Raw genomic sequence first — 13714 nt, 5'->3', positions numbered from 1 at the left:
AAATTTGTGTGTGTGTGAGAGTGAGTGAGTGAGAGAGTGAGAGAGAGAGAGAGAGAGAGAGAGAGAGAGAGAGAGAGAGAGAGAGAGAGCAATCACCACATAGAAGCAGGTGGAGGGGGGATGGGATGGGGATAGGGTGTTTTCAGGGGGGAAACCAGGAAAGGGGAGAACATTTGAAATGGAAATAAAGATAATATCTAATTAAAAAAGGAAAAAATAAAATTTAGAAATACTTTCTCTAGATGTTGGCCTATATTGCAAAGATATGTTAATTTCTGTTCTTAAACTTCAGAGTAAGAAACATATTAGGGACATCTATTTATATGTTGCATTTAGTTCCTGTAAATTAACATTGTATCAGTTTAGCAAATGTAGAGCAACATGCTCTCCATTCTTGTCTGCTATATTGTAACTGCTTAGTGTGGGACATGTACCAGTTTATAGGAGGTTGGAAAGGGAGAAGCTGAGTCAATAGTCAACTTTGCATATAGAAATTTGATCCCCAAAATGAAACATTGTTGCAGATCTCATCGACTACATTTTATCTTTTTTTTTTTTTTTAATCTCATCTACTTGATATAGAACATCAATGAAGAGTACCTAGGTTGGTGAAGTTTTTTTCTTCTTACCTGTTTGAATCCCGAACATATGTAAATATACATGTTTACTTTAAGTCTAGGGAGAATACATTTTCCTACAGCAAGTACCTTTGAGTATTCATCACCAAAGGAAGTCAGGACTAGAACTCAAGCAGGTCAGGAAGCAGGAGCTGATTCAGAGGCCATGGAGGGATGTTACTGAGTTGCTTCCCCTAAGTTGCTCAGCTTGCTTTCTTACAGAACCTTAAGACCACCAACCTAGGGATGGCACCACCCACAAGGGGCCCTACCCCCTTGATCACTAATTGACAAAATGCTTTACAGCTGGATCTCATGGAGGCATTTTCTCAAGGGAGCCTCCTTTCTCTGTGATAACTCCAGCTTCTGTCAAGTTGACACACAAAACCAATCAGTACACTACCCTTTGCTTTTACAATGTTATATGGTAATTTTTACCTCATCCTTGCCTTCTTTAACTGTCCAAGGTTTACTTTATTTTTCTTCTTTTATTCATTTTTTCCATATCTGCTTTCAAACCTGAGATTCACTATTATACTCTCTCAAGATAGTTAAGTAATTTATATTAATAACTAATTAGTTAAAATGTCCCCACTGAGTCTGAAAAATTGGAGCTTGTAGTTCTAGTCTAGAGGCCTCAGCAGGAAGATTGGGAACTGAGAGGCCAGGTTAGACTAGACAGTGAATGTTAGCCACTTGTCTAGGATTCAGTGTAAAATCCTGTGCTGAAACTTCAACAAAGTCCGAATTCATCCCTGTAGTGTAGTAGCTTTTGCAATTTGAATTAGTCTTCTCTTTATTTTCTGTGATGAAATTGACAAGTATTTATTTTTTCTCCTGGAAGGAGGAAATAGAGAAATAGAGACTTTCTTAGACATTTGGCTACAGTTTACAGTACTTGAAACTATCCAATAAAGTTACATGGCATGACCAATTATTTCCTTCTTCCTGTTTCTCACTAGGAGGTTCTATAGTGTTCCTGTAGTTTCTGCTCCACTGACAATAATTGTAGCTAGAAAAAAAAAATGAAGAAGCCAAAGTCTACAATGTGCCTAGATAAGCCCCTAGAAGCTGCTTTTATAGTTCCAAGTTTGAGTCCCAAACATTCTGCTTTCACAATGTTCACTGATAGTTTCATAAACATCTATAATCACATATTTTACTTATTTCTTTATTTTTTGAGATTATAGTGTATTTACATCACTTTCCCTTACTGTTGTCCTTCCAAAACCACCCCCTGTAACCCCCATTGCTCTTTTTATTAATTCTTATTATACACACACACTAATTCATATTCTTCTAAATGATTAAGAATAACTTTCTCAGTCTGTATAATGTTACTTGAATATATGCTTTTCATGGCTGAACATTTGGCATTGGATAGCTAACTCCCTGGTGAAGAATATTTCTCTAGCTCTCCGAACACTGCTGTTGTAGTCCTTGTTCAGCTTACAGTTAGGTAGTCATCTTGAGGGTACTCCAGGAATATAGCTTCTGACATTTGTAGAAGGCATAGCTCTAAGGTAAACTTCCTTTTTCTTAGGCTTTTACAACCTTTCTACCTTCATTCTATAATAATTCTGGAGTCTTAGGGGTAGGTATTATACGGTAGGTACTGGGAGTGATGTAAATAAACTATAATCTCAAAAACTCTACATTTTGATGTGTATATTTTTTCTATAACGATGTTCATCAATTTCAAAAAGAAATTTTCTTGATGTAGGGTGAAAGCTTATTTTTGATGAGATATTTGCATCAACTAAATAAGGGCTTCCTAAATTTTATACTCAATCCTTTCCTCCCTAAGAAATTTTTATATGATTCAGGTATTTAAGTGTATAAAAAGTTTATATCATTCAAAATTTTAGTGATAATAAATAATGAAAAATTTAGGTTAAAACAATTCTTTGATATGCAGATATTTTACCATTTATTATAATGATGGAAATTGTCATAATAATGTGATGAATATAGCTGATTTCCCTGCCCCCTCTCTCTCTCTCTCTCTCTCTCTCTCTCTCTCTCTCTCTCTCTCTCTCTCTCTCTCTCTCTCTCTTCATATTTCTCTAGGACACTTTGTATTTAACCATAAACAAGCATTATTGACACTATTCTGACAGAAGATGTGCAGGCACTTTATATTATAGCCTTTTAGAAGACCATAGACTTCAAGTGGAGTGGAAGTTCTCTATTGTAACTGTGTCACTGCTAATAACTAGAAAAGAGAATGTGATGAGTTCATTTTGATGGTCTATACTCAGCACTTAACACATACCATTTCTCATAGAAAGATAATATTGTCATATCCTTTTTACAATGCTGCTTACTAATCCAATCCCTTCTAATTCCAAGATTATGATTGCCTCATTTTCCCACCCTCTGGGTATAAGAAACACATGATAAAATCATTTAATTAGAGAATGTCATTTACTTACAAAAGCCTTATTGTTTATATATACTAACATACATGATTTCATTTAATAGGAATTAACAAAGACTGGAGACAACAGGGATTACACATTCACCATAGTCCTAATGTGAAACTCAGAGAGCATTCTCACATCTTATTTAAATCAATAACTATGTCAGTGAGAAAAAAACAAAGTAAGAATCCATACCTTAGTCAATTATTATGTCACCAGTTTTTATAGGTTGAGTGATGTGTGTGATTCAAATATCAACCTGCCTACAGTTTCTACATATGACTCGCTTCCACTGTTTCATGGGAAAGTATTTCCTGTCTCAGTTATTGTATCAAAGGTGAAACAAACAAACAAACAAAAATACCTGAGAGTCACAAAGGGTTCTGCAAGGTATCAGCCAACTTCCACAGATTATGGAAGTGGAATGCATTCAAATGCATTGGAATTAGTCTTTGAGAGACCAGCATAATTACTTTAGATATAATAGTGTAGAAAGAAAGATGCTGGAAAATTGATCATCATCAGTGATGTACATAAAAATGGCAACATATTTAAAGTAGAATATAAAGAGATAGGAGTGCATTAGTTATAGTATATTGTACGTTCAGAAGAAAAAGAGGTTTGATAATATAGCCTACAAATTTCCCACCTGTATTATTTTTCATTTCTTTGTAAAACCACAAGGATGATTAAGCATTGTTGTCCTTCTGCTTAAGGATTTTCCTTTTCCTTTACTTATTCATTCTCAGAGCACTGCTCAGAGACTCTCTTTAACACTGGCTTCTAGGAACATAATTTTGACATAGTTCATTTACATATTTTGTGCTTAGTTATTAATTTGGATTTGCAATTTATGGATTTCCTTAATGTATTCGGGAAAGTTAGAAAAATTTTATGCTAGACTCCTTGAGTACTTTGTTGTTGTTGTTGTTGTTGTTGTTGTTGTTGTTTTTGAGGATCACACTTTCGCTGTTATTTGTCAGGAAATATAGGCAAGCAGATTTTAGCTCAATTAAATTCACTCATACCTCACTCATGATGTGCTTATTCAAGTAATAAAGTTTTCCATGTTAAATAATGTCTGTTATTATGTCAACAAGTATACTAAACAACTATTAATATCTTCCTTGACCTTGAACTTCTGACTACTTTTTCTCAACATAAGGTATCCACTGAGTTCCTCTTTAGCTTCCTAATCCTTTGATCCTGTATATTCATAGACCTGACAGCAGTGTTCCAATTCTGTGACTGACTACACTTTCACAGGGTTTTCTCAGGTTGTTTATAGTAGAGAGATAACTATGTCTCAATTGGAAAGAGACTATCATTCTAAAATCATTTTAAATATGAATAATGTAATATCTAAACATGAAACTAATGGAAAACAAATATCAACCCATATTAGCTCATACAAAAATATGTGGATGTGGCTGGAGAATGAAGTCTGAGGTTTTGAGCACTTACCCTTATTACAGAAGACCTGGTTGATACCCAGCATTCACAGAGCAACTCCTAGTCATCTGTCAATCAAATATCCAGGGGATACAACATGCTCCTGGACTGTACAAGCATTGTATGCACTCGTAGACATGCAAATAAAATCTACGCAGATGACAAAATGAAATAAAATACATTTTAAAGTAGGGGGGCATATGTTGATATCTAATTGAAAAGTCTTGAAGAATGTTTCTTTGGGAATGAGGAATATTGACGGTTGACTAAAGATTGATTCAGTCAAATTTAACAATCAAGCATTTATGAAAATGAAACCAAGATGCTATATACATGAAACAGGAATTGTTAAAACTAAAAGAGGGGAAAATTCATAAATGTTGACATTTTTCGTGATTTTGTATGAAAAGTTATGCAAAATTGTAGAGTGCAAATCAGAGAAGAGCTCTGTCAACCAAACTGAACTAATTCATTTATGTAAAATCACTAGAAAATTCTATTCAACAACAGAATATTCAGTCTCTAATATAATAGAAAACTTGTTGAACTAGATCATGCTCTCACTCTAGATTATGTATTCACTCATAATACTTATATGCAATAAATATTTTATTTAAATACATAAAATATATTCAAATACTATAGCAAGTTATATAATAAATCACAATATTTAAAAATAGCTAAATATATGAAAACTAAGGAATACAATGCTATATAGCTCAAAGATAATAAAGCCAGGAGAAAAGTTTTTTTAAGAAAAAAAGAATTTGAAGATAAATGAACAAATGAAACTAAAACACATACAAAAAAACAAAACAAGAAAAAAACAAAAAATAAAAACAAAGGGATAAGGTTAGGTAACAAAGGGACAAGAAAGGTAACAAAGGGACAAGAAAGCAAGAAGAAGTATCAAAGAAAGTTATGAAAATTAACTGTTTGAAATATGTTTGTCGATACTCTTCCTGGTAACTCTTGGAGGTGGCGAGATGCCTCAGCAGTTAGAAGCACTTATTACTATTGCAAGACCTCAGTTTAGTTCCCAGCAGCCACTTGGTGGTCCACAATTGCCTGTAATCCAGAAGGATCCATTGCCTTCTTCTGACATCAGCAACCCCCTGTCCAAATGTGGCATGCACATTCACATAAAATAAATAAGTAAAAATTATGTTTTCTCTGTGTCTAGTGACAAGAACACAAAAAGCAGGCATACTAAAATCATCAAAACTTGTATTTTTACTACAATGATGACATTTTTTTTTATTGGTGAGTTCATTATATAAAAGGTGAGAATGTGAAAATTGTTTGCCAATATCACAAGGGACAGCTCAAGGATGTCAGGTGAATACTAAGGCAAGGCAATCAATAAAGACCAAAGGTTGCCTTCAAAGAAGGGAAGTAATGATTATAAATATGTGTCCCAGCTGCCAGAAATCAGGCCCTGCAGTGCCAGCAGATTTGGCTTCAAAGGCAACAAAGGGATTAATAAAACGGTGAAGCTTTCCTGTAGACGAATAAAACTACAACCTGAGCAGTTTCTAAAAATTTCCTGCTCGAAGTTTTGTTTGGAACTTGGTCTTTCATATTCTCTAGTTTTAAAGCTGCTGGTGTGAAGGGAAAAGGCTTTTCCTGAGGAGAAAACCTACAAAATGGCCACAAGACCCAGTGTTAAAGTATGTATTAGAATGAGCACCATAGGAGTATTCTGATACAACTAGCTCAGGAGAGAAAACTAGTTTCAAGTTAACCTACCTACCTACCTATAGGCCAATGAAACAGTAGCCCTAATTTAAAGGCTTTGATGATGACTTCTGAAAGTTTCTATTCCAATAACGTCTTTATCGAGAAAAATAGAAAGCCCAGTGTACTAGTTAGCCTTAGCTATCAACTTGAAACAGCCGAGAGTCTACTGACATGAGAGGTATTGAAGAAACATTAGAGAACACTGTTTTGTAGGGACATTGGGTTGATAGTTAATTGATGGATGGGGTCCCAGTCACCTGGGGTCAATGCCATCCCTAGGCACATGACTTGGGTTATACAAAAATGTAGCTAAGTATCAGCCTACACAAGAAGCAAGCAGCTTTTCTCCACGGTTTCTGATTCAATTTCCTCATTGAATACCTAATTTGTGCAACAATGAAATGTGATCTGGAGGTGAAAACCAAAAAAGTCTTTTCCTCCTTCAGTTGCTTTGATGGGAATACTGTATCACAGCAACAAAGATAAACTTAGGACACTCAGCATATCTCATATAAGGAAAAAAAAAAAAGAAGAGTCATCTGAACTTCTTCAAGTACTGAAATTCAAAAGCAAGGCAAAATATGACAGTGACTGGATATTAGTGACTATGTAGAATTCAGATAGCACTGGCTTTGACACTGAGCTTTGAAAAAGTCACAATAAGCCACCTTTGTAACGGGGACATATTTACCTCACTCATCAGGCTGTTGTAATAATAATGATAAAAGAAGAGCACACATGGCTCCCCAACCCACAGCTTTACCTGCCTCCCAAGAGTCTGGCTCTAACCTGACACACACAGTCTGCACCAGCACCTGTGACCATAAATGTACAAGAAGCTTACAGAACACCAAATAGATTGGGCCAGAAAAGAAAATCCCTGCAAAACACTAAATGTATAGAACAAAGAAAGGATATTAAAAGCTGTAAGGAAAAAAGGCCAAGTAACATATAAATGCAGACCTATCAGAATCAAGCCTGTCTTCTCAACAGAGACCCTAAATCCAGAAAATCCTGGACAAATGTCTTGCAGACCCTAAGAGACCACAGATGGCAGTCCAAACTACTATACCCAGCAATACTCTCAATCACCATAGATAGAGAAACCAAGATATTCCATGACAAAATCAAATTTAAACAATAATTTTCTACTAATTTAGCCCTGAAAAAGACAGTAAGAGGAAAATGCCAACATGAGGAAGATAACTACATCCAAGAAATCACAAGAAATTGATCATCTCATAGCAAAACAAAAAGAAGATAATAACACAAAAATGCCTTTAATATCAAAATAACAGAAACTAACAACCACTGGTCATTAATATCTCTGACCATCTGTGGATCTAATTCACCAATAAATACATAGTCTAAAAGATTGGATACTTAAACAGGATCCATCATTCTGCTGAATTCAAAAAATATACCTCAGCAACAAAGATAGAACTATTGAAGAGTAAAGGGCTGTAAAAATGTTTTCCAAGCAAAGGAACACAAGTAACAAGCTAGAGCAGTCATTCAAATATCTAATAAAATAGATTTGTAAACAAAAGTTATCAAAAAAGATAGAGAAGTACACTTCATACTTATGAACATAGAAATCAACCAAGATGATGTCTTAATTCTGGACATCTGTGTACCAAATGTAAGGGTCCTAATATTCCTTAAACAAACTTTACTGAAGCTCAAAATAGTGAGGAACATCAACACAAAGCTCTCACCAATGGACATGTCATCAAATGAGAAAATAAACAGTGAAAACAATGAAATTAACAGATATTATGAAAAAAATGGACTTAAAAAGTATCTACACAACCTCCCATCCAAAACCAAAAGAATAGACCTTCTTCCTAGTACCTCATGGGATCTTTTCCAAAATTGGCCATATAACTGGGCACAAAGCAAGCTTCAACAGATACAAAAAGATTGAGATAACTCCGTACATTCTATCAGATCACCACGAATTAACACTGGACTTCAATACCAACATACTCAACAGAAAACCCACATACTCATGGAAAATGAACAATTTTCTGTTGAATGATAACTTGGTCAGCTAAGAATTAAGGAAAAAATTACAGACTTTCTATAATTCAATGAAATGAAGGCATAACATATCCAAATTTATGAGACACAATAAAAGGAAAGCTAATAGGAAAATTTATAGAAGTAAATTCCTTCATAAAGAAATTGTAGAGATCTTATACTAACCACTTAACAGCATACCTGAAAGCTCTAGAGCAAAATAAAGCAAACACACACAAGAGGAGTAGATGGGAAGAAATATTCAAAATACAGTGCAAAATCAATTAGAAACAAAAAGAGCAATATAAAGAACAAAATCAAGAGCTTACTCTTTGAGAAAATCAACAAGATAGCTAAACCCTTAACCAAACTAACCAAATGGGAAAGAAACAGTAAATAAATTAACAAAATCAGAAATGTAAAGTGAGATATAGCAACAGAAACTGAGGAAATCCAAAACATCATGAGGTCTCACTTCAAAAGTCTGTACTACACAAAGATGGAATGTTTGAATGAAACAGATAAATTTCTAGACAGATAAAATATATTGAAGTTAAAACAAGATCAAGTAAGCTATCTAAATAGTCCCATAATGCCTAAGGAAATATAAGCAGTCATCAAAAGTCTCCAACAACAACAAAAAGCACAAGGCCAGATATTTAGTTCAGAATTCTAATATCAATACTCTGCAAACTATTCCACATAAAAGTTGAAACAGAAGGAACACTATCTAATTCATTCTATGAGGGCACAGTTACTCTGACCCCCAATCTATGCAAAGACTTAACAAAGAGAACTTCAGACCAATTTCACCCATGAACATCTACTCCAAAATTCTTAATAAATTAAACTCCAACAAACCAAATAACACAATTTTTTTTTTTTTTTTTTAAAAAAAAGGGGGTATGGAAGTAACTCAGCAGAATTCTCAACAGAGTAATTACAAATGGCCAGGATGCACTTAAAGAGATGTTTAACATCCTTGGTCATCAGGGAAATGCAAATAAAATTACTCTAAAAATCTACTCCACATCACACAGAATGGCTAACATTCAAAAATTCAAGGGACAGCACATACTAGTAAGCATGGGAAGAAACAGAAACACTCATCCATTGCTTGTGAGATTGCAAACTTGTACAACCACTCTGAGAATCAATCTGGTGATTTTTATAGAAAATTGAAAATAATTCTACCTGAAGATCTACTCCTGGTCATATACCCAAAAGATGCTATACCATATGCCAAAGCCATGTGCTCCACTATTTTTATAGCAGGTTTATTGGTAATAAAAAACAACCCATATAACTCACCTAAAGACTGGATACAGAAAATGTGGTACATTTACATGGTAGAATAATCTTCAGCTATTAAAAACCAGGTCATCATGAATTTTGCTTCTAAATGGATGGAACTAGAAAATATCATTCAGAAAGGACATGCATGGTATGTTCTGACTTACAAGTGGATATGTCATAATGTACAGAATACCCGTGATAAACTCCAAAGACCCAAGGAAGTTAAATAAGAGGAAAGGCCCAAGCAAGAATCCTTGCATCACAGTTAGAAGAGGGAAGAAAATAATCACAGAAGGCGGGGGGGGGGGAGGATACAGGTGAGAGAGGGGAGTTGGAGAGGAGTGAGAAGGCAGGATTAGGAGCAGGGAGAGACAGGCAAGAGACCCAGAGGGCCAGGGCAATGAATGGAATTCCGCACCTGTGGGGGAGGGGGTTGGCTGGCAGGAATCTTTAGAAAGTCCTAGAGACTTAGGATAGATAGGCTCCCAGGAGTCAAAGCATGTGACCTTAGCCAATACATCTAACAGTGGGGACACAGATCCTGTAGAAGCACATCCTTTAGCCAGGCAGGACCTCCAGGGGAAGGATAAGGACATCAACCTACCCACAAAACTTATCTTGCCTGAAAGAAATACATGGATATAGCAGAGACCAAAGGAAAGGCCAAGCAGTAACTGGCCCAACCTGAAACCCATCCCATGGATAAGCACCAAGTCCTGACATTATTCATGATTCTTTTTATTCTTGTAGACAGAAGACTAGCATAACTGCCCTCTGAGAGACTCTACCTAGCAAAGGTCTGAAACTGATGCAGATAGCTATGACCAAACATCTGGAGGAGGTCATGGAAGGATCAAAAACCCTGAAGTAGATCGGAACCCCACAGGAAGACCAAAAGAGTTAACAAACCTCAACAGCTGGGAGTTCTCAAAGCCTTAGCCACCAACCAAAGGACATACACAGACAGGAACAAAGCCACACCCACACATGTGTATCAGTCAGGCAACTCAGTCTTCATGGCTGCCTTGTCTGGCCACTGTGGGATAGATAAGGTGTGCCTAATCAGACTGATAATTGATGCGCCAGAGTGGGAACATGTCCAGGGTCAGGCATACACTTTCAGAAGAGAAGGGGAGGAGAGATGGAGGGGCTTGTGAAGGATGCACTGGGAGGGGGATGTAAGTAAATAAATTAATTAATTAATTAAAAAGAAAATAAGAGTGATGATAAATAATATATAAACTCACTGTAATTTGCAAAGTTCACACAGATGTCAATGACTTATATGGCAATAAGGCCAGGATGGCACACTGTTCTATTTGGCCTCACATTCTTGTGAGAAAGGGGTTTGCCTCAAAATGAATCTGAAAGGCATGATAGTTGAAGATGAGCGCTGCTGAAAAACAACAGCTGTCTGTCTGTATTAGTCTCATTCACTGTTTTCTTCAGCACTGGGCTTCTACCACACATAATATACCCACTAATTATCACACAGCATGTGGCTTGGAAGGGCTCAGTGGCTTGTGAAATAAAAAACTTCCTTGAAGACTCAACATGGTCATAAGCTCAAATGGATCCAGAGGGGCTTGTCAAGTGGTGATGCTTGCTTTAATAACTTTTTAATTTGTTTTTCCTTGGTTAAAAAAAAACCCTGGATTCTTGTATCTCATTGAGGAAATAAGACGCTGAAAGTAAATATATCCAGTGAAAACGAAGGAAGAAGGCACTGAAGAGATGAAGCAAAGATTTCTGCCAGGATGAACTACAGGTTAACCATGGCAAGAAAATTTTAAATTAAACTTACAGGATTAGGGAGCAAAAATTAAATTGTGATGACAGACACTTTACAGTATCAAAAAAAAAATCTCAGTTAAGGCCCTTGTATTATGAAATTTTGTATAGAAAAAGGAAGACAACCTAGCTGCTGAAGAGATGGCTCAATGATTAAGAGTATTTGCTGTTCTTTAGAGGACCTGAGTTTGAGTCAGAGAAGCTGGCCCATTTTGTGGCATAAGGACGCCCCGAGCTAGAGAAAGTAGCTATGTAGGATTACAAGGATAATCAGGCCTTCACACTTTTACATGCAACCCGACCCAGGAATCCATCCCATCATCAGCCACCAAACCCAGACACTATTGCATATGCCAGCAAGATTTTGCTGAAAGGACCCTGATATAGCTGTCTCNTGTGAGGCTATGCCNGTGCNNGGCAAATACAGAAGTGGATGCTCACAGTCAGCTATTGGATGGAACACAGNGCCCCCANTGGAGGAGCTAGAGAAAGTACCCAAGGAGCTGAAGGGGTCTGCAACCCTATAGGTGGAACAATATGAACTAATCAGTACCCCCAGAGCTCCTGTCTCTAGCTGCATATGTAGCAGAAGATGGCTTAGTCGGCCATCATTGAGAAGAGAGGCTCCTTGGTCTTGCAAACTGTATATGTCCCAGTACAGGGGAACACCAGGGACAAGAAGTGGGAGTGGGTGGTTAGGGGAGCAGGGCGGGGGGGAGAGTATAGGGAACTTTCAGGTAGCATTTGAAATGTAGATAAAGAAAATATCTAATAAAAAAGAATTTAAAAAAAAGAAAAAGAATAGCAGGGAATTCCTGGTACTACAAAAGGAAGGTGGCTGAGATCAGAAAAGAAGCCCATAAGCGACAGGCAGCCACCCAGAAAGTTTTACCCCCAGAGGACAAAGAGGCCAAGAATCTTGCAGAAAAGTTTCCCAGGTTCATAGCAGATGGGGATCCTGAAGTGGAGACCATCGCCCTCCAAAACAACCATGAGAATCAGGCCTTCAGTTTTCTCTAGGATTCCAACAGCCAAGGGTACAGATAGTACAGGCAAAAGCTGGAGGAGTTCTGGAAAGTCAAGGAGGGCTCCACAGGCTCCCTCCTGCTCCCAATCCCAGCCTGCTGAGGTGAAAGTCTGCCCCAGAATCCCTGTCAGGGGCTGTGCCCCCCCCCCCCATCACTACCTGCCCCACTCCAATGGCTCCAGCACCTGCTGCCCACTCCATCCATCCCTGGGAAGCCCACTGCTACAGCCACCGTGAACAGGAAGCAGAAAAGCCTGTGGGGACCTGAGGACAAAGTGGAACTTCAACCTGCTGAACAGGCACAGAGGGACATAAATGCCTCACGTTCACCTCTGTCAGTTCAGGATCTCAAGGGGCTTGGCTATGAGAAGAGGAAACCTGTGGGCCTGGTGGGTGTCACAGAGTTGTCTGATGCACAAAAGAAGCAGCTGAAAGAGCAGCAGGAAATGCAGCAGATGTATGACATGATTAGGCCCTGAAGGAGGGTAGAGAGCCAGACTACTCAGACAGAGTACAAGGAGTTTAAACTGACAGTGGAAAACATTGGCTAGCAGATGATCATGAAAATGGGCTGGAAAGAGGGCGAGGCGCTGGGCACTGAGGGCCAGGGCATCAAAGACCCAGTGTATAAGGTGCCACCATAATAGATGGAGCTGACTTTGGCATCGACTGGCCAGCTGAGCTCTCCAAGGAGGATGATGAGTACAAGGCTTTCAACAAGATGATGATGCTGGCCTACCGATTCAGGCCCAACCCTCTGAACAACCCCAGACCGACCTACTACTGAATATTCTGGAAACACAAAGTCTACTTTCAGATCAGCCATCCTTGGACTATGGAATGTTCTGGCATCCAGCTCTGCCCAGTTGTCACAGATATTGTGCTGTGTATTAAAATCCCAATGCTCACCCCCCAAAAAGGGGAGGCAACTTTTTTTTTTTTATTTTCCAATTTTTTTGTTTTTAATTATTTTATTAGATATTTTCTTCATTTACATTTCAAATGCTATCCTGAATGTCCCCTATACCCTCCCCCCACCCTGCTCCCCTACCCAGTCACTCCCACTTCTTGGATCTGGCCTTCCCCTCTATGAGGCATATAAAGTTTGCAAGACCAAACTGCATCTCTTCCAAATGATGGCTCACTAGGCCATCTTCTGCTATATATGCAGCTAGAGACATAAGCTCTGGGGGTACTGATTAGTTCATATTCTTGTTCCACCTATAGGGTTGCAGACCCCTTCAGTTCCTTGGGTACTTTCTCTAGCTACTCCATTGGGGTCTCTGTGTTCTATCCTATAGATTACTGTGGGCATCCACTTCTATATTTGCCAGGCACTGGCATAG

At 37.8% G+C, this 13714-nt stretch overlaps 1 pseudogene; it reads left to right on the top strand.

Moving 5' to 3' along the window:
- Positions 1 to 12847, top strand: part of LOC110316881 — an 84888-nt pseudogene extending 72041 nt beyond the window's left edge.
- The last annotated feature ends 867 nt before the right edge of the window (positions 12848 to 13714 follow it).

Source organism: Mus pahari, chromosome 2, assembly GCF_900095145.1.
Source record: "Mus pahari chromosome 2, PAHARI_EIJ_v1.1, whole genome shotgun sequence".
Taxonomy (NCBI): domain Eukaryota; kingdom Metazoa; phylum Chordata; class Mammalia; order Rodentia; family Muridae; genus Mus; species Mus pahari.
Note: the sequence above shows the minus strand (reverse complement) of the source record. Positions and strands in the feature narration are given on the sequence as shown.